We start from the raw sequence: 22709 nt of genomic DNA, 5'->3' as shown, positions 1-22709 counted from the left end.
ATCCTTTCCTTTCCTCTATGTCTAGTATCCATATATGAGTGAGTACATACCATATTTATCTTTTTGTGACTGGGTTACCTCACTCAGGATGATTTCTTCTAGTGCCATCCATTTGCCGGCGAATTTCAAGATTCCATTGTCCCGTGTATCTCCCCCCCCCCCCGCCCGAGTACTATTCCATTGCATAAATATACCACATTTTCTTTATCCATTTTTCAGTTGAGGTGTTACAAATAATGCTGCTATGAACATAGTCGAACAGATGTCCTTGTTGTATAAATGTGTATCTTTTAGGTATATGCCAAAGAGTGGAATTGCTGGATCTTGAGATAGACTGATTCCCATTTTCATGAGGAACTGCCATACTGATTTCCAATGTGACTGTATGAGTTTGCACTCCCACAAGCAGTGGAAGAGTATTCCCTTTTCTCCACATCCTCTCCAGCATGAACTGTCATTGGTGTTTTTGATTTTAGCCATTCTTACAGTAGCAAGATAGCAGCTCAGAGTTTTTATTTGCATTTCCCTGATGGCTAAGGATGTTGAGCACTTTCTTAAGTGTCTTCCAGCCATTTTAGATTCCTCTATTGAGAATTCTCTATTTAGCTCTGTACCCCACTTTTTAATTGGATTATTTGGTGTTTTGGTGACTAGCTTTTTGAGTTCTTTGTATACTTTGGAAATCAGCCCTCTGTTAGATGTGGGTTTGGTGAAGATTTTTTCCCATTCTGTGGGCTGCCATTTTATCTTGTTGACTGTGTCCTTTGCCTTACAGAAGCTTCTCAGTTTCAGGAGGTTCCATTTATTACTTGTTGATCTCAGTGCTTGTGATACTGGTGCTATGTTCAAGAAGTGGTCTCCTGTACCAATTTGTTCAAGGGTACCTCCCACTTTCTCTTCTAAGAGGTTCAGTGTGGCTGGATTTATGTTGAGGTCTTTGAACTTAAGTTTTGTGCATGGTGATAGATATGGATCTATCTGCAGTCTTCTACACATCAGCATCCAGTTGTGCCAGCACCATTTGTTTAAGAGGCTTTCTTTTTCCATTGTATAATTTTAGTTTCTTTGTCAAAAATCCAGTGCTTGTGGTGTGTGGGGTAATTCAGACACACTTTTTATTCTCACTAAGGACTATTAGTAGGAAAAAATCAAGGAAAGCTGACACAGGTCTGTCTTAGTAGGATGGCTTTTTAGTGGATATGTCAAATAATAGAGAGATACATATGTAGTGTGCAATGTAATTACAGGTGATAATGTCAGGATAGGAAGAAGGGTAAACACCATGAATTCCTATTTGTATTTCACATAGAAGAACAGAGGTGGTTTCTCTGAAAAGCAGATATTTGAACAGTAACCGGAAGGGTGAGGATCTCCAATTACTTGGAGAAACAGACTTGCAAGAAGATGGTTGAAAAATCAATAAAACTAAAACCCTAATCACCCATCCTTTCCTTGTTACTATATCCCAGCCCAGCCCATACCTCTTGGGGAAGACTCCTACTCCACCAGAGGACAGGCCAGCTCACTGAGAACATGGTAAGCTACCCCTTGCCCAGCTGCAACCATCCATCAAAACCCCAATTTTCCCCCTTGTCCTTGTCACTTTATCCCAGTCCACACTTCTGGAGGAAACCTCCTACTGAAACAGAGGCCAGGCCAACATTTTCAACCTCAGGTAAGACTGTTCCCCACCCCCACCCCACCTGCATTCATCTAACATAACTCTAACTCCCTCTTCCTCATCACCATATCATGGCTCAGACCACTGGCAGAAGCCTTCTACCTCACCAGGATACAGGCAAGCATCCTGAACCCCAGAGGACCCATGGCCAGAGGATACCAGCATAGCCAGAACTCCAGCTTCCAACTTAGGCCACAACCTCCTACTGGACCAGAGACCATCCAGGTCATTACAAGTCTAGCCTCCAATGCAGAAGGAGACCCTCTTTTTAACCACAGGCCACTCCAGCCAGAAGACCAAGGAGGAAACAAAAACCAAGGAAGAAAACACCCATCCAACAACAACAAATCCAGAAATTGGCACCTAGACCCACAATCACTCCAAATCCAGTTTTTTGACCATCAGTATAGGAACACAGTCAATAACAGCCAGGATAACAAACAAGTCACAAACAGAGCTCATCCATTCCACTACAGCAAGCCCTGAGTATTCCAACAAACTGAAGCACAAGAAAATGACTTTAAAACCTACTTTATGAAGATTATAGAGGTCCTAAAGAGAGAATGAATAAATTCCTTAAAGAATGTCAAGAAATCCAAGAAAAAAACAAATAGTCAAGGAAAATAAATAAAACTGCTCAAGACCTGAAGAAATAAGGAAAACACAAACTGAGGAAATTCTGGAAATAGGAATTCTACATAAACAAACATGAACTACAGACACAAGCATTACCAATAGAATACAAGAGATGGAAGAGAGAATCTCAGATGTTGATAGAAGAAATAGAACCATTGGTCAAAGAAAATGTTAGATTGAAAATATTCCTGACACAAAACATTGAGGAGATCTGTACCACTATGAAAAGACCTAACCTAAGAATAATAAGAATAGAAGAAGAAGATTGAAGCCTAAGATCACAGAAGAAACACTTACTAACCAAAAGAAGAACATGCCTGTAAAAGGTCTAGAAGCCAAATAGATTGAACCAGAAAAGATAGTGCCCTCATAAATAATAATCATAGCACTAAACAAACAGAACACAGAAAGAATATTAAAAGCTGCAAGAGAAAAAATGCCAAGTAACATATAAAGGCAGACCTATTAAAATTAAACATGACTTCTCAATGGACACACTAAAAACAGAAGGTCCTGGACACATATCCTACAGATTCTAAAAGACCATGGTTGCCAGCCAAGACTATTATACCCAGCAAAGCTTTCAATCACTGTAAATGGAGAAAGCAAAATATTCCATGATAAAGTAAAATTTAAATACTGTCTATAAATCTAGGCCTTCATAATATACTAGAAGAATAACTCCAAGCCAAGGAGGTGAACTACACCCACAAAAACACAGGAAGTAAATAATCTCATACCAGTATCTGAGGGAAGGAAAACACACACATACACACACACACACACACACACACACACACCATAATAAGAACTGTAACAGAATAACATGAACTGACAATCATTGACTATTGATCTATCTCTCAATAGCAATGGAGTAAAGTCCCCACTAAAAAGAAAACCACAGACTAACAGCATGGATGTGAAAACAAGACCCATCCTTCTTCTACATACAAGAAACACACCTCAACATCAAAGACAGACAATACCTCAGAGTAAAGGATTGGAAAAAGATTTTCTAAGCAAATGTGCAAAGAATTGAGCTGGTTTTAGTAATTCTAATATCTAACAAATATATATTTCAAACCAAACTTAATCAAAAGAGATGGGAAAGGATACATCATCCTCATCAAAGGAAAAATCCAGCAAGATGACATCTAAATTCTCATCACCTATGTCCCAAACACAAGGGCACCCACATTTGTTAAGGAAACGCCACTAAAGATTAAATCACACATGTTTCCTTCATAGATTAATTGTAGGAGACTTCAATACCCCCATGCTTATCAATCGACAGATAATTTAAAAGAAAAACAAACAGAAAAATATTGGAGCTAACAGATGTCATGATTCAAATGGACATTACATATGTCTACAGATCATCTCACCAAACACATAAGTCGCTTTCTTTTCAGCACTTCATGGAACATTCTCTAAAATGGTCCATATACTCGGTCACAAAATAAGTATCAAGGGATATAAGAAAATTGGAATAACACCCTGCATCCTTTCAGACCATCATGGATTAATGCTGGACATCAACAACAACAAAAACAACAGAAATCTTACAATCTCATGGAAACTACAGAATTCTCTACTGAGTTACCACTGGGTCAATGAAGAAATAAAGAAATTAAAGACTCCTTGAATTCAACGAAAATGAATTCACAACACACCCAAACTTATGGGACACAAATGAAAGCTGTCCTAAGAGGAAAGCGCATATCATTAAGTTCCTTTATAAAGAATTTGAAAAGATCTCATTATAGCAATTTACCAGCACAATTGAAAGCTATAGAACCAAAAGAATCAGACACATCCAAGAGGAGTTGATAGTAGGAAATAACCAAACTGAGGGCTGAAATCAATAAAATAAAACAAATAAAGCAAGACAAAAAAAATCAATGAAACTAAGAGTTGGCTCTTTGAGAAAATCAACAATATAGACAAACCCTTATCTAAACTAACTAAAAGGCAGAAAGAATATCCAAATTGCCAAAAACAGAAATGAAATGGGGGAAATAACAACATACACTGAGTAAGTTCAAAGAGTCACTAGATCATAATGCCAAAGCTTGTATCACACAAAATTGGGAAATCTAAAAGAAATGGACAAATTTCTTGATAGCTACAACTTACCAAAAAAATTAAATCAAGATCAGATCAACATTTTATGATTGATTTATAACTGCTAAGGAAATCAAAGCTGTTACTAAATGTACCCCAACCAATAAAAGCACAGGACCAGATAGTTTTAGTACATAATTCTACCAGACTTTCTTTCTTTTTTTAATTATGAAGCTGTTGGCCTTGCTTGTTTCTTACTGGCTAGCTCTGACTTAAGTAATTACCCCATAATTGTTAATCTAAGTATGTCTCTTACCGGAGAAGTTTCCGGGCTTCCTACCCCATGGCATTGCATCTTGACTCTCTGAGGTTCTCCTTCCCAGAGTCCTCCTGGACTCCTAGTCCCACCTATCTTGGTTCCCTATTGGCCAACAGTGCTTTATTGACATATACACAGGACTTCCCTTATCATCTCCTCTTTTCTGTCTAAACAAAAAGAAAGGTCTTAAGTTTATTTTTTATTTTTTTATTTTTTGGTTTTTACGAGACAGGGTTTCTCTGTATTGTTTTGGAGGCTATCGGTCCAGCCCGGCCTCGAACTCACAGAGATCCGCCTGCCTCTGCCTCCGGAGTGCTGGGATTAAAGGCTTGTGCCACCACCGCCCGGCTGAAAGGTCTTAACTTTAACATAGTCAAATTATATATAACAGAACAGTTATCAAGCAAGAACACAGTTACAATATTTTAGCAACATTTAAAGAAAATATCATCCATCCCATCCTTGTGAGTCCAAAGTTCTATATGTAGCTTATCTTTTATCATAACTAAGGAAAACTATAATTATAACTATCTGTCTTCAACTCTATCAAAGTCCACAGAAGGATAATATATAAACACTAGGATTGACAGACATCTTGCTGCCTGGACAGTCACCTGAAGTTCCTCTGTAACGTTGGGGCATCCATCTTCAGCCCATAGGCCACAGTGTGTCTGGAAGACTTCTCAGCAAAGCAGGAAATTTCAAAACTGTCCATCTGCATTAGCAATCTGTCAGTCATTTCTCTGTGTCCTGCAGAAAGTCTTGTAGACTCTTCCATGAATCAGGAACCTTGAAGGACTGTTTTGAGTTCAGCAGTCACTTTCCTGTGGGTCCTGTATGTCCAGTTTATACAGCAAGTCAAACAGTCTAGGCAAGAGCAGTTTTTTGCCCAAATGGCTAATCTTGTCATGTTGAAAGCAAACTCCATAACGAGTCTCTTTGATGCCCATCTTCCTCTCAGGCGTAATTGGTACTGCCAGGAGCAGACATTTCTCATTGTCAATAAAAACCCTAAACCACTTTAAATGCCATTTTCTGAAGGTCTTTGAAAGGTTTGAAGACTGTCTATCTCAAATATATCTCTGCATATCTAGAAAACCTAACTATATGTTCTAACTATTATAAGTAACTATCTATAGTCTGTATTGAATTATGCATTATCAGTATAAGCGCAATACTTAATCAAGAGGAGAAACATACAGATCACAAAATTGACCTTGAATTTGTATCAGTAAATGAAAAATCATACCCATACTATAATTCCCCTTTTTACCATTAAAAAGAGATTGGCTGTGATCATCAACCAATTATAAACAATCCCATTTAAATGAAAACAAATAGCGTACAGTATCTAGACTCTCTGTGTATTTTCCATCTTTACGTGGCTTATTTATTTATCTATTATTACTCTATTTCTTTTACTTTTATTTATTTTTCTCTGATACAGGGTTTCTCTTTGGAAATCTGCCTGCCTCTGCCTCTGGAGCAATTCCTACCGGCGTGTGCCACCACAGCCGGCTTCTCTATTTATTTACCACTATGTCGTTTTGTTTTGTTTTTTTCTCTCAATCTTACATATATTTTTAAACACACTGGAAACCTTTAGAGGTTTTTCTGTATCCACGTCTGACTTTACTGTAAATCTTTATGTTTTTCTGGCCACGTGTTTTATCTGTTAAAACCGCGGCTGTTGTAAACTGCCATTTTTCCAAGATGGAGGGCATAAGCGTGACTTCAGCTTATCGCCTCAGTCCATGCTGACATCCAGCAAAACTATAGGCTTGGAAATGTAGTCACTGCCACTTCCAGCTGTACATACACACCTTTTAATGGTTAGCAGAGTCTCTTAAAAGAACCTTGTTGGTTTTTTTTTGTTTTTTTTGATGCTGAGTCAGGAAGCCTCACTTAAGAGAGCCAGGAGAGTCTCTGCTTGTTGTTAGCAAAACAGACCCACCTGTGAAAATGCTGCTACCAAAAACCCATGCTTTTCTCCGTTCTTTTGTTTCTAAAATTCCTTTAAAGCTTTTGTCATTCTGCATGGAAATTCATGATCCCACTTCTGAACACCATTTGTAAAGGGAAGCCTTCCTGCCAGCCTGGTTCCAGAGCTGCATCAGTCCCAAATAAACACTCAGGAGACTATATTAATTATGAAGCTGTTGGCCTTGCTTGTTTCTTACTGGATAACTCTGACTTAAGTAATTACCCCATAATTGTTAATCTAAGTATGTCTCTTACCGGAGAAGTTTCGGGGCTTCCTACCCCATGGCGTTACATCTCGACTCTCTGTGTTTCTCCTTCCCTCTACCAGACTTTCAAAGATGAGCTAATACCAATTCTCTTCAAATTATTCCACAAAACAGAAACAGAATGAGCATTGCCAAATACTTTCATTAGTCCACAGTCACCTTGCTACCCAAACCATATAAAGACTGAACAAAGTAAGAGAATTATAGACTAACTCTACGCATGAATATTGGTGCAAAAATACTGAACCATATACTAGTCACCTGCATCCAAGAGCACATCAAAAAGATTATCCACCATGATCAAGTAAGCTTCATCCCAGATATGTAGGGATGGTTTAATTTACAAAAATCTGTAAATGTAATCCATATAAATGTTTGAAAGAAACAAAAAACATGATCATCTCATTAGATGCTGAAAAGGCTTTTGACAAAAGCCAACACTCCTTCATGAGAAACCAGGGAGACAAGGGACATACCTAAATTTAATAAAGGCAATATACAGCAAGCCTATAGACAACATCAAATTAAATGGACAGAAACTCAAAGCAATTGCACTAAAATTAGAAACAAGACAAGCCTGCCCACTCTCTCCATATCTATTAAATATAGTGCTTGAAGATCTAGCTAGAGCAATAAGACAACTAAAGATCAAGGGGATACAAACTGGTAACAAAAAGTCAAAAAATTGTTATTTGTAGATGATATGATAGTATCCATAAATGACACCAAAAATTCTACCCAGGAATCCTACATAATTGACAAGTACCTTTAGTGAAGTTGGTGGATACAAGATTAACTCAAAACAAAACAAAACAAAAGACCAGAAGCTCTCCTTTATACAAATGATAAACAAGCTGAGAAATAAATAAGGGGAATTACACCCTTTACAATAGCCACAAATAATATAAACTATCTTGGGGTAACTCTAACTAAACAAGTAAAAGACATGTATTACAAGAACTTTGTGTCTTTGAAGAAATAAATTGAAGAAGATATTAGAAGATGGAAAGATCTCCTATGCTCATGGATCCATAGTTGCAACATAGTTAAAATGGTCATATTACTGAAAACTAACTACAGATTCAACTTAATCCTCATCAAAATCCCAATACAAATTCTTTACAGAACTTGAAAGAACAATGTTCAACTCCATATGGAAAATCAAAAACACAGATTAGCTAAAAATCCTGTAAAATAAAAGAACTTCAAGAGATATTATTACCATTTCTAATTTCAACTACAGAATTATAGCAATAAAAACAGCATGGTATTGGCACAAAAACAGACAGGTGGATCAATGGAAACGGAATCAAAGACCCAAACATTTATCTACAATCCTATGGACACCTGCTTTTCAAAAAATGAGCCAACTGTATGATGGAAAAAGAAAGCCTCCTCAACGAATTGTGCTGTTCTAACTGGATATTGGCATGTGAAGAATGCAGTTGACCCCCTCTCCCTTGTATAGGTGAAGTTGAATGCTTGTTTCTGCAAGGTGCAGATAGCAAGCAGCAAATTGCATGTGGTCAAGGAGAGCTATGAATGCAGCCCAACATAAATTGCACATTTACTTAACATTATGAAATTTTAGTGGTCACCCAATTGCATGCCCTGTGAGCCTGAAGTTTGTAGATAACAATATAGTGTCACGTTTTCAGGAGGTTGGATGGCTGTGCCAGAGTATAAAATTTTAAGTCTTATAAACCAAGACTCAGACGTTGGCTAGAATAGGTATTAACACATTCAAAAAGCATTTTAGTTAAAAGTTATCACAAAACTATTAGTAATTGAGCGTTGTGTGAATGACCTTTTACACTGGGGTTCAAAATACGAACGGTGTTGATAATGTCAGTAGTGGGATGCTCCGACCTTTTTGTTTTCTTTTAAATGATAGACAAGTATCTTCTTTTAGATTCATTCCTTACCAGATGCACCAATGGATGTAAACTTTAGTGGTAAAAAGTGCCCTGTACAATAACACTTCCCTCTGCTTGCAGTAGTATCTTAGAGAATGTTCTGGAGGGAGCTCCAAGTGGGCTTAGGAGAGGTACAGACAAAGGCAGGTGATAGACCAGTTTTATAGAACAGTTCAGAGAAAGGTCTGACCATTCTCCTGGTGACCCCCGAAGAGAAAACTTGCCCTGAAGAGTTGCCCTATAGATATAAATCGACCCTGAGTAATTTCTTTGACACCACAGTCCCAAGCTTGTATAAATAAACACCAGTACTTCCTGGATGGAACATGAGCAATTAGCTGTGAGAATCAAGACCACTTGACCCAACACATTCTGGTATTTCAGGATGCAGTAGAGAAATCTGCAGAATTGTCACTCTGGCTGCATCTTATCTGAAGGGCCCAGCTACGCCTTATTTCTAGAACCTCATAATGATTACACGTTCTTTGTGTTTCAATGGTCCATAGCAAAGAAAAAATAGTGGGGGAAAAAGTCAAATAAAGCTGGTGCAATATTGTTATATGTGGATACACCAAGAAGCAAATACATACAATTTTCTCAGTAAGGCTCACACTCTCTGCCTGTCCTTTCAAGTGGCCTTAAAACGAGGAGGACACTTCCCTACTCTGTAGTGTCTCAGGTGAATTGCTTTGGTTGGACACCAATCACATGGCAGGATTTCAATCAAGGCAAGGAGGACTAACAGGATTTGTGTCCCTTCTTAAGTACCTGGTGACCACTGGGCTTACAACCACATAAGAAGTTCTCTAAGGTCTTATGGGGAAATTCCTTCACAGCAGGGGTGGCTGGGCAGGGAGAGGAGGAGAGTTTGAATTTAAACACATTGCACTGAGGAACAATGCTGGGAGAGAAAGGATGAGAACTTCACAAGTATTTCTCTGGCTGGCAGAGCTGCCTGCTCACCATGGTAAACAGGACTACTATGCTCAGGAAATAGACCTACCTAGAAGTCTCTAAGACACAGAAAGTATAAGCTAAGAACTTTGTTTCCAGGCCTGAAATGTGTTCACCGAAAGTTCATGGAAATGAAAGCTTTTCCCTTTAAAAACAAGCTGACATTGACTGTGCCTTATGACTGCCCAGAACTGAGCCCCCAGGGCAAATAGTTAAAAATATGACTCTTATAAGCAAACCTGCCATTGCAAACTCAGTGAAAACCTTGTGCATCGAGCATCACTTATGCATGCAAGTTGTTTGGATTTGTGCTGCAGGGAAGGCAAATTACGACAGCTATAGTAGCCTTTTCTAACCAGTGCTTGGGTCCCGGGTTCTTTTGCAGTGGGGATATCGTCTCTGCTTTCGAAGGGTTAAGAACCCATAACCGTTTTCTTCTGAAGTTTCCTAGGCATGATTTTAGAAAATTCAGCTCTCAGTATGTGACCTATACATACAACATTCTGGGAACAAAAAATCTTACTTTGCTAAAGAATTCTTCAGGGGTGTCAGCAACTTCATTGCATGAGTTGAACTTAACAAAGCACTCTGGGCAATCCTTCTCCATGGTCATTTTTCTGCCTCCTGTGCTGCAAGCTTCACAAAAGAGGCAGTGCCATTTTTCCTCTGGAAATTTATTAGCCAACATTCCCTCACTCCAGTTCAATCTCCTTCGGTATTTGAAGAGAAACCACAAAACATGAGGGCTTAATATTTTATTAAGTCCCACCCTGTTGCTTCATTGTATCTTTGGTTAGATCTACTTTTAATATGTCACTCCGCTAGTTTAATTAAAATCATAACAGCTCAATCCTATGAATCTGGACAACATCGAATATCAACATAAATTTCAAGAGTTATGAAAGAGACACAAACTCTCACTTAAAATCTAGCAGTTGGCTTACCACTACTAATTTAGGCCTGAAAAGTTTATTTCTTAAACATGTAAATACTTTGCGTAATTTAAATGCGCTTGCTGTTTCTTTCCTTACTCCAAAAATCCCATGTTGCTGATGAGTTGTGCTGAGTGCCATGGTTCCAATAGGGTTTGGACAATCTTTATGTGAAGGACATTAGATTCTGTGAGATTTTACTATGGCAAAAGAAAACATTGCCTCTCTCCATCCTCCATGAAAATCCTTTACTCTTTCAGTCTTAAGCTTTCTAATATGTTTGCATCTTTTTGGTGTGTAAAATAATTTTGCTGTGGCTGCTGCCCTTAATTCTCATGCAGTCTTCATTGCTCAGGCAAATGAATTCGTTTCACTCCAGTTTTGCATCCCTACAAAATAGAGGGTTGGAAAACGTGGTCTGGTGTCCTTCCCCCTTAGAGAAGACAAGAGGGTGTGGTTAGGCTATTATCAGGGATGTGGTACATGCAGTATTTTCTGCATGATTTCCCTGCAGCGATTAAGAATTGTTATTTCTGCAGCAGTGTGTTCTGTGATTTCCAGAAAGCCTGTGTGATATGCTTAGTTCTACCCTATTAGTTACATAGATAGTCTTTCAAATGTCTCCTGTTGTTTTACTATTAAAGATTAGCGAAAGTGTCTTCTATGATCTTCTGTTCCTTTATATGACTGTGGCCTTCCCTGCTCAATCTCTTTCCCCTGCCCAAAGAAGACGACTTTGGAATACTGAAACATACATTTTTAAAATATCAAGAAGAAAGCATGACTGAAGCCACCAGGAGCATGCTCAGTTTCACTTGATGCCACATCCACAGAAGGGGTCTCAGGACAGGCCTCTGCTGTGTTCTCCATTTGGTGGGGTCCAGCCAAGTCCCAAATGCTTGAAGGACATCTGTTTAGACTGAAATTGCAGGGGGTAAGCATTCACTCCGGGTCAATCACACACCGGTAATTTGTTCCTCCTCCTGTTTCTTATCAGGAAAGGCAGTGGGAGTAAGACACATGAATGCATCCTGTTCAGGAATCTTTCTGAACGATGGCCAGCAAGGTCTTCAAACTGACTGTTCTTATGAATTTGGGCCTTTGGTTTGGTCAAGGTTGGAACAAAAGTTTCAGTTTGTACAGCAAGAGATCCCATGTGGGACCAGCAGTTTTACTTGTGTTAGGAAGCTGAGCAGACAGCTTGTCCTACTTACACCCAGTCTTCACACTGTGTCGTTTAACACATCTGTAAATTAGTTTGAAGAGTTCAAATGGACTCTCATATGTGTGGGGAATAAAATACCCCCACCTGAGTGTTGATGACATTGAATGTGGAATGGGAGTTGAGCCAGAATTTGGGGCCTAGCATATGGGTAACATTAGAGACTTCTCAGAGGTTTTATTTGGAACACATTAAATTATTTCCCCCGTTTTCCCCCTGAACTTAACACCTTGTAAACACTGCCAGTACTTCAGAGGCTACTCTCTGTCTTAGTCCAACAGAACACTAGCACATAGACTGTAGACTGAGTTCAGGGACCTCTGTGGACAGCTAATACTGGATCCAGAATGCAATGTTCTTTAGACACGAGGGACCATGCTACACTGATGTACTGTGTGTTGCACTCTCAGAGGCTCGCATTAGTTCACGAGAGCCAGGAAATGCAAGCAGCGCTGAAGACCGCAGCAGATACATCCCTACCTAGAACCTATCTCTGGGTAGCTGTATCCCTGTTCCCCTCATTCTGGTCATAGAGAGACACTAGCAGGACTTAGTTTGATTTTACTGTGTTCTTTGACCAAAGTAGGTCTTATCTTCAGCAGTAGAGTTTAACCATCTAGTTTTTGTGGTCAACTGTGCTGTCCATAGAAGTGGCTCCATTCTGTCTTGACTTGAGTTTGGAGAGTTCAAGTCTATTATTTCTTCTTCAAGGTTAAACTATAGTATGTTTGGCCTAAGGTGTGGCTATTATATGTCTTACCCAAACAACAAGATATTTGGCCTAAAGTATAGCTAATGGATGTCTTATCTTAACAACAGGATATTTGGTTTAGGGTGTGATTACTTTGTGTTTTGGGTATTAAGGAGGTAATTACATGTGCTTGTTCCTTGTATCTTGGTAAGGAAGTCTTTTTGCCTTCTCCCCTTTTAATTGGAGTATATAAGAACTTTGAGTAATACATTTGGGGCTGATCACAGTATACAATGGATGCCCTCCTGACTCTTGTCTCTCAATCTACACTCCCGTTCCCAGGTAGGAACTGGTTGGCAGGACATGACAGATGGCCCCTCAACATGGGGCCCTGACAATCAACCAAGACAAATAGCAGTAGCCTGTGTTCTTTTGGAGGTCTCTAGGGCTTCTCTGACCAATAGTTTCCTAGCACTTTTTTTATTTATTGAAAATGGATTTTTTTCTCACATAATATATTCTGATTACAGCATTCCCTCCCTCCACTCCTCTAAGTGCCTCCCCGCCTCCTTTCTCACCCAGATCCTCCCTCTTTCTGTATCTCATCTGCGTCTAAGGGATGATAATGAAATAAAATAAGATAAAACAAAAAACCAGACACATCAGAATGGTACAAAGCAAGCAAGCAAAAGGAAAAGAACCCAAGCAAAAGCACAGGAAACAGATATAGACCTACACTATACACACTTGGAAATCCCATGAAAGCTCAAAACTGGGAGCTTTTATATTTGCAAAGGACATATACAGAGTAAAAAAGAAAAAGACAACATAATTGAAAACTAAAAGATAAAATTTTTCAAAAGAAGCAATAAAGGCAAAAGAGAAAAGGAAGGGAACCCCTGGCATGACATTATGAGACAAGGCGCAGCTGAGCTCGTTTTCCGTTCACTGCCTACTGCTCGACTTGCAGCCTTCCCCTGAGAGTAGTTTGTTTTTCCGGTGAGGCTCCCTCAGAGAAAACTAAGTTTCCACTTGTAAGTGGTCACCAGTTGGTTAGAGATGGGGCAGGTGTCCACTTCTCCTCTCAGCTCTACGACTCCATCTGGTGCAGCCGGTGCAGGCCCTATGCCTACGGCCTCAGCATCTCTGAGTTCAGTGGCACTGGTACTTTTATTAAATAACCTATGATTTCTGAGAGAACAACTACCCATCCCTGAAGGGTGACTCCATTCACATAAAACAATAGGTTTGCCTATTGTTTTTCATAAATCCTTAGTTGTGGTCACTCCTCCTTTTTTGTTTTATCCTCTCCCCATTTTGCCTTTCCCTGAGTACCTCCCTCTTTCCAATTTCATGTGAGATGTGTCCCTTAACTTGCCTCCCTGCAATGGCCCCCGTTTATGTCTTCCCAGCTTCTGCAGACACTCTGGGTTAAAAACACTGTTCTAAAAATTTGTAGCTATGATCTGTATATGAGACAGATGTACAGCCTTTGTCTTTCTAAATCTGGATTCCCTCACTAAGTTATACTATTGTCCACTACAAATCCATTTTCCTACGAATTCCATTTTTCTTTACAGTTGAATAAATTTCCATTGTGTGTATAGCATATTTTAATAAGCATTTATTAATTAATGGTTATCATCAGAAAGATTCCATTTCCCAGCTATTGTAAATAGAATGAAAGTGAATGTAGATGTGTGATGGTGAGGAAATAATGAGTTCACTGGACCCAAGATAAATGATAAATGGGTGTTTCACTGGGGAACAACTTACACAGATAATAAAAAAGAACCTCAGCAGCCTTTCTCTGCTCTTCGGACATAATCCATGACCCAAGAGAGAGAGAGAGCCCTCTTCAAACTTCCCTCTTTCTGTTTCCGTCCACGCCTGGAGCCATGCCCAAAGGGGTGTGTCCACTAACACAAATACACTGGCAAGGCCAGATGTGCTACAGGTGTGCAAACACCTCTGCAGCAGGAAATAGAGTCTTTGGGAGTACAAGCCCACGGAATGGCATTATTGGGTTACTTGAAAATCCTATTCTCAGCTTTTTGAAAAACTGCCATACTTATTTCCATTTTGATGCTACCATTTATACTCCCACCAACAATAAATGAGAATTCCCCTTTCCCAACATCCATACCATTATCTGTTGTCATTTGTTTTCTACATGATTGCTTTTCTGGGGTAGAAAGGAATCTTAAATAGTTTAAATCTATATTTCTGCAATGGCTAGATAATGAAAACTTTTTAGAAGTGTTTGCTAGCTAGCTTTATATTTTCTTTTGAGAAATTTCTACTCAGGCCCTTAACATATCTTTTTTAATTGAGTTGCTTGCTTTCTTGATGTTTAGATTCTTTTGAGTCATTAGTATAATCTAGATATTAATCCTCTGGTAGATATGTAGCTGGCAAATATTTGCCCCTGTTTTTGGGCTATCTGTGCACCCAGTTAACAATTTCTTTTTTCTGTATAGAAACTTTTTCTTTTCACAGTATCGTATTTGTTTATTGTTGGCTTAATTTCCTCGGTAATTGGAATCTTAGCCAGAAAGGCCTTGCCTTTATGTAAATCTTGAAGTATGTGCTCTACTCTTTCAGACTCTTTCAGGATCCCAGTCCTTATATTGATATTGCCAATTTGGAGTTGATATTTTTTAGCATAAGTAAAAGATGAGGATCAGCTTTAATATTTCTACCCTGGGACATCCAGTTTTTCTAGCACTGGTTGTTGAAACTTCTGCTTTTTCTCCAATGTCTATTTTTGATATCTTTCTAAAAAATCATTTGACCTTAGTTGTATGAATTTATGTCTTGGTTTTCTATTCCACTGATCTTTGTGTCTGTTTTTGTACCAGTCCCATGCTGTTTTAGTTACTATGACTCTGTATTGTAACTTGATATCTGGTATGATGACTCCGACAACTAATATTTTTGCTCAGAATTGCTTTGGCTGTTAGGGTCTGGTTTTAGTTCTTTATAAATGTTAAGATGTTTTTCTCTTTCTTTGAAGAATTGCATTAGAATTTTTAACTAGGATTGCAATGAATCTATTGGTAGATTTTGCTAAGATGTGCAATGTAAACTACACCGACATTGAACATAGAAGGGTTTTTATTGTCTTCTGGTTTCTTCCCCAGTGTCTTTCTTTCATGTGTTATGGGTTTGTTGTGAGGGTCTTAAACTTCTTTGGTTATGATTATTTGAAGGCATTTTCTTTTCAAATTATTCTTATTATTGCACCATGATCAGTTTCCCCTCAATCCTTTCCTCTCAATATCTCTCCCCACTTCACCTCTGCTCCTCCTTTTCTATTCAGAAAAAAGAAGGTCTCTCATGAATATCACCCATATATGGCATATCAAGTAGGAGTAAGATTAGACACTTCCCTTTGTATTAAATTTGGGCAAGGCAACCCAGTATAAGGAATAGGGTCTGTAGTGGTTTGAAAGAGATTGGCACATTAGGAAGCATGGCCTTGTTAGAGGAAGTGTGTCACTGTGTGGGTGGGCTTTGAGGTCTATGCTCAAGCTATTCCCAGTGTGACACTTCACTTCTTATTGCTTGCATATCAAGATGTAGAACTCTCAGCTCCTTCTCCAGCACCTGCCTGCCACTGGGTTTCCCACAATGATGATAATAGACTAAATCTCTGAAGCTGTAAGCCATCCCAATTAAATGTTTTCCTTTATAAAATTTACTGTGGCCATGGTGTCTCTTCACAGCAATTGAAACTCTAACTAAGACAGGGTCCCAAAAGCTGGGAAAAGATTCAGAGGCTCTCAGTGTTATGAGTATCACAAGAAAAAATAAGCTACACAACTGTAACATAAATGAAGTCCCACACAGGATCTCTTGTTGTCTGTCCAGTATCTGTGAGACCCTATGAATCCAGGTAGGTGGATTCTGTGGGTTCTCTTATGGTGTCATTATCTATCCCTCTGACTCCCCAAAGCTCTGCCTAATATTTGACTGTGGGTCTCTGCATCTGTTTCTATCAGTAGCTGGATGAAGCCCCTCTGATGGAAATTGGGCCAGGCAATAATCTGTGAGCATAGCAGAATATCATTAGGCATCATTACTTTTTTTGCCAGTTATTTGGTTCTGTTGTGGGATATTTGTATACTGTGTGAAGATATATCGCTTTGATTGATTTAATAAAGTGCTGAATGGCCAAAAGCTATGTAGGAGGTATAAGCAGGACTTCTGGGCAGAGAGAGAAGTAGTAAGAGCTAGTCAAGGTGCAGAGGAGACACTAACAAGACATGGAGGGAGTCTGTCGGGGCCCGAATATGATATTTCTGTTATAGGCCTCAGCTCAATTCCAGGAGCTCCAATCTCTTATTGTCTTTTAGATGTCTGCTAGTTACCTCCAGATGGCCTGGACACAGTGGAGAATGACTTCTAGTTTGTGTAACAATAGACCTAGGCCCCACACCCATCATGAGGGCTAGTGAGATATACCTGAAGACTGGTGAGACATGCCTTTACAGAAAGTCTGAGGACTTGCATTCTAGGACCATCTCTAGGGTTAAAGGAAGTGTTTCCTAGTCAGCCTTATATGCATGATAATAGATATCTTCTGCCAATACCCCTGCTTTTAGAAAGCTATTTAAGAGGATGCTTGAATAAACTGGTGTCTCCAGTATGTACTGAGAGCCCTCCTGAAATGACAAGATGTCTCTATCTCATTCTTAACACCTGTTGGGTAGCTAGGACTTCTCTGATCCACATTCCCCAACTCAGAGTAGGACCTGGGCCTGTTCAGCTGGTTCTGAACACAGCCCCAAAGACATCAGTCCAGGATAGACGACCCCTGTAGCGTGGAACTGATACAGGCCGGACCTGGCAGGAGTCAGACAGACAGAATAAAAGAGAGGTGAAAGTAACATGTTAGAATGTAGATTAATAAAAATATGGGTTATTTTAAGTTATAAGAGCTAGTGGGACAAGCCTAAGCTAAGGCTGATTTTTCATAATTAAAAAGTCTCAGTGTCATTATTTGAGAGCTGGCTGATGGAACACACAAAAGAAGGAATCATTATATACGGCATCCAATGTGGAAGATCTAATATCCAAACACAGGCCCCAAGAAAGTGAATGGAAGTTCTGGATGAGGAGCTGGTTGTGGATTCCAAGTCCTGAAGTCTCTTGGGTGGGCTGGTGCTGGGTAGCAGGCGGAAGCACAGTTCTGGACCACTACCTGTGGGATGGAGCCAGTTGCCAGAACCACTGCCAGTGTCATGCACTAAAGCTGAGTCACGTGGCAGCTGGCATGGTAGTTTAGGATTTGTCTCATGCAGTCAGAGAACACTGCAGGCACTTAGTAAAGCCAGGTCCAGATGGAGAAGACATCTAAAAAAGCTACTATGTGTTTAAAAATTTGCTTAGATGCTAAAGAAGAAAGAAAATATATATAGATAGTCATGAAAAATGAATGATAAAGCCTTTAAAGAAAGAATAAAGTCATATGAAATGAATAAGCCATGGGACGACAGGAACTACAGAAGGCATCTGGACCCTGTATGGTGCTCTGTTGACTTTGAAATTTTAAAATACTGATGAGTGAACAACAGCTGCTGAGAGACATTGGATTGTGGAAGGGACTGCTGAGTTAAACCAGTCTATATATTTTAGAGAGGTCTTGGCTTCAGAATGGAAGTTGAGAATGTATTGCATTAGGGGAGATGCCATGCTTTTGTTTCCACAGTAAATAGAAAGTTATAGTTCTCTTCAAAATTAGTTTAGAAGATTAGATTTGATTGGGGGAGACCTCCTGAAATTACTTGGCTACAGACATGAACAAAGAAACCAAGAAAGACTACAGGACAGGTGACATATATGCTGATACCTCGACTATGGAATAGCTCTGTGAATGAATTATCTTTAACTGACTTGTGCATACTGCACATTCCATACTTGTGTGTATGCAGATATATATGCTACCTTTAAAAGTTTATGTGTTGTCAGAAAAAAGATGGACCAGACACCAATAAAGAGAAGCAACCCAGATGATCCTGCTTCTCAGAATGCCTTTGTTGCAGTTTCTTCAAAATCCTCCATTACAACAACTTCAAAGCTGCTAACTGATGCAATCCAGCCTCACATACTACTCTAGCCAAGACTTCAGATAAGCTCTACACTTTCCTATCACACAGAGACTAAACAAAAAATAATAATACTAGTTCTCCTAGGATGATCATTATGCCAATTTTCTTAGCACTCCCTAAAGATGCTGTTGCCCCCAGACAACAGGAAGCAGTATAGAGAACACAATGCTCACATTCTCAAGGGTAGCTTTTAGTTATTCAGTGGATTCTGGGTGTTGGAGGGTTGGTTACTAATTATTATTGGTAATGGTCAGGGAAAAAACTAAACAAAGGAGATCAGACTCAGGGATCTGAAAAGGGGGAGATATAAGAATGATAGGAAAAAGTGTAGATTATTGAATCTATTTTAAATTAAAAAGCAACTATCAATCTCATATGCTTTTAATTGATATAGATTTTTGTATATTGATACAAATGTAAAGTTATTTAGTTAGAAAAGTCTCTATATCTGTTGCTACCCTTATTTAGAATATTTTTGTTTAGTGATACAAATTGAAGGTTATTTTTCTTACAATATGTGTGTATTTTTCTACTTTTGTTTAAAGTATTGTACCTATGCAGCTTTTTTAAGCAATTTAATGTAAATTTCTAGTCCTTGAAAATTTTTCTTGTAAGATATTTAGGATTATTGAGAAATACAGGTTAGTAGTTAGTCATATAACTATAAATGGCCATGTTAGGAATGTTTTCAAGGTCAACCAGATATATTTTAGATAGACAGGTGGTCTTCAAAACCTTCAGAAACCAAAAGAATATGGCATTTAAGATGGTCTAGTAACTTAAGACTTTTTGTGACAGTGAGACACGGCCGCTCCTGGCAGCACCAGTCTAGTTTCTGAAAGTATGATGCGCTTCAAAGAACCCCCTACGTTGAGTTTGCTTTCTTTGTGGCAAAGTTAGCTCCTGGGGAAAGAAACCACCCTTGCCTTGACAGCTTCTATAAGCAGGACATAAAAGAAGGCAACTCTACCAGAGTACTGAGAAGGATATAATAATACCCGAGTAAGCAGTAAGTGTGAGCAAACAACTTCCAAAATTAAGAAATGACAGAAACAGCTGGCTGCCTGAACCATCACCCAAGTTTCCTCTGCAATGTTGGGACATCCATATTTGGTCTACATGCCTAGAATGTCTGACAGATGTTTCTGTGAAGCAGTAATTTTAAAGAACTGTTCTACTTTGTCATTGTTTTTAACAAGCTGAGTAGTATTCCATTGTGTAAATGTACCACGTTTTCTTTCTTCATGCTTCGGTTGAGGGACATCTATGTTGTTTCTAGGTTCTGTCTATTACAAATAAGGCTGCTATGAACATAGTTGAGCAAGTGTCCCTGTGGTATGATTGAGCATCCTTTGCGTATATGCCTAATAGTAGTACAGCTCAGTTTTGAGGTAGCTTGATTTCCAGCTTTCTGAGGAACTGCCATGTTGATTACCATAGTGGCTGTACATCTTTGTACTGCTACCAGCAATGGAGGCATTGTTCCCCTTGCTCCGCATCATTGTCATTTCAATTTACTTCTTCAAAGTCTTGAAATTCTTGTCACACAGCTCTGTTATTTATTTAGCTAGAGTTATCCCAAGAAACTTTATATTATTTGTGGCTATTGTGAATGGTGTTGTTTCCATGATATCTTTCTCACCCCTTATATCATTTGTATACAGGAAAGCTACTGATTTTTTTTTATTAATCTTGTATCCAGTCACTTCGCTGAAAGTGTTTATCTTTTGTGGGAATTTCTTGGTATAATTTTTGTGATTGCTTATGTATATTATACTATCATTTCTAAATAATGATAATGATTTTTTTCCTTTCCAATTTGTATTTCCTTGGTAGTCATCTTATTGAGCTAGCTAGAATGTCAAGTACCACGTACAATAGGTATGAAGAGAGTGAACAGCCTTGTCTTGTTCCTGATTTTAGTGGAATTGCTTTAAGTTTCTTTCCATTTAATTTGATGTTGACAGTTGGCTTACTGCATACTGCTTTTATTTTGTTTAAGTATGGTCCTTTTATCCTTGAACTCTCCAAAAACTTTTATCATGAATGGGGGGTTGGATTTTATCAAAGGCTTTTTCAGAATGTAGTGAGATGATCATTTTTTTTCAGTTTGTTTTTCAGATTTTCATATTTTAAGCCATCCCTGCATCTCTGTGATGAATCTCACTTGATCATGGTGGATGATATTTTTGATGTGTTTTTGGATTCAGTTTGCAAGTATTTTATTCACTATTTTAGTATTAATGTCCATGAGGGAAAGTGATCTAGAAGTCTCTTTGTTCATCTTTGTGTGGCTTGGGTATCGGGGGACTATGGATTCATAAAAGAATTTGGCAATATCCTTTCTGTTTCTATTTTGTGGGATAACTTGAGATGTATTGGAGTACTGGTATTATCTCTTTATTGACAATATGTTCATATTCTGTTCTGAAGCTATCTGGTCCTGGGCTGTTTATATTATTATTGGGAGTTGTTTAATGACTGCTTCTATTTCCTTAGGGGTCATAAATCTATTTAAATAGTTTATCTAGTCTTGATTTAACTTTGGTAAGTGTCATCTATCAAAAATTTATCCACTAATTTTAGATTTTTCAATTTTGTGAAATGCAAATTTTCAAGCATGACCTAATGATTCTTTGGATTTCCTCAGTGTCTAATGTTATTTTCCCCTTTCTGTTTCTGATAATTTGGATACTCCCTTTCTGCCTTTTAGTTTGGATAAATATTATTCTATTTTGTTGATTTTATAAAAAGACCAACTCTTAGTTTCATTGGTTTTTTTGTATTGTTCTCTTTGTTTCAATAGTATTGATTTCAGCCCTTAGTTTTATTATTTCCTGTTGTCTACTCCTTGGATGTTTGCTTCTTTTTGTTCTAGAATCTTCAGGTGTGCTATTAAGTTGCTAGTATGATATCTCTTCAAATTCTTCATGATGCACTTAGTGCTGTGAATTTTCCTTTTAGCTCTGCTTTAATTGTGCCCCATAAGTTTGCGTGTGTTGTGCATCATCTTTATTGAATTCCAGGAAGTCTTTAATTTCCTTGCTTATTTCTTCCTTAACACAGTAGTTGTCCAGTAGAGAACTGTTCAGTTTCCATGAGTTTGTAGGCTTTCTGATGTTTTTATTGTTGGGGTTGAAATCTAATTTTAATCCATGGTGATCTCAAAGGATTCAGGAGGTTATTTCAGTTTTATTGTATCTCTTGAGACTTACTTTGTGACCAATTATGTGGTCAAATTTTGTAGAATGTTCCCTGAGAAGAAGGTATGCTCCATTTTGTTTGGGTGAAGTGTTCTGTAGATATCTGTTAGGTACATTTGGCTCAGAATGACTGTTAACTGCATTATTTCTCTGTTTAGTTTATATTGGGATAACATTTCCATTGATAAGAGTGGGGTATTTTAAAGTGTGAGGATTGATGTGTGATTTAAGCTTAAATAATTTTTCTTTTACAAATGTTGTTGCCCTTACATTTGGGCATAGATGTTGATAACTGGAAAGTCATCTAGGTTGATTGTTCCTTTGATGAGTATGAAGTGTCCTTCCCCATCTCCTTAGATTAACTTTGGTTAGAACTCTATTTTGTTAGATATGAGAATAGCTATAGCAGCTTTCTTCTTGGGACCATTTTCTTTTCTTTTTTTTCTTGCTGTTATTAACTTCTTTTTATTTAAATTAGAAACAAGCTTGTTTTTACATGTTAATCCAAGTTCCCTCTCCCTCCCCTCCTCCTCTGCCCCCAATGATACCTTATCCTATCCCCTTTCTGCCACACAGGGAGGGTGAGGCCTTCCATGGGGGATCTTCAATGTCTGTCATATCATTTGGAGCAGGACCTAGGCTCTCCCCCATGTGTCTAGGCTAAGAGAGTATCCATTTATGTGGAATGGGCTCCCAAAGTCCATTTGTACACTAGGGGTAAATATTGAT

This window comes from Mesocricetus auratus, unplaced genomic scaffold (assembly GCF_017639785.1).
Source record: "Mesocricetus auratus isolate SY011 unplaced genomic scaffold, BCM_Maur_2.0 Super-Scaffold_100029, whole genome shotgun sequence".
Taxonomy (NCBI): domain Eukaryota; kingdom Metazoa; phylum Chordata; class Mammalia; order Rodentia; family Cricetidae; genus Mesocricetus; species Mesocricetus auratus.
Note: the sequence above shows the minus strand (reverse complement) of the source record.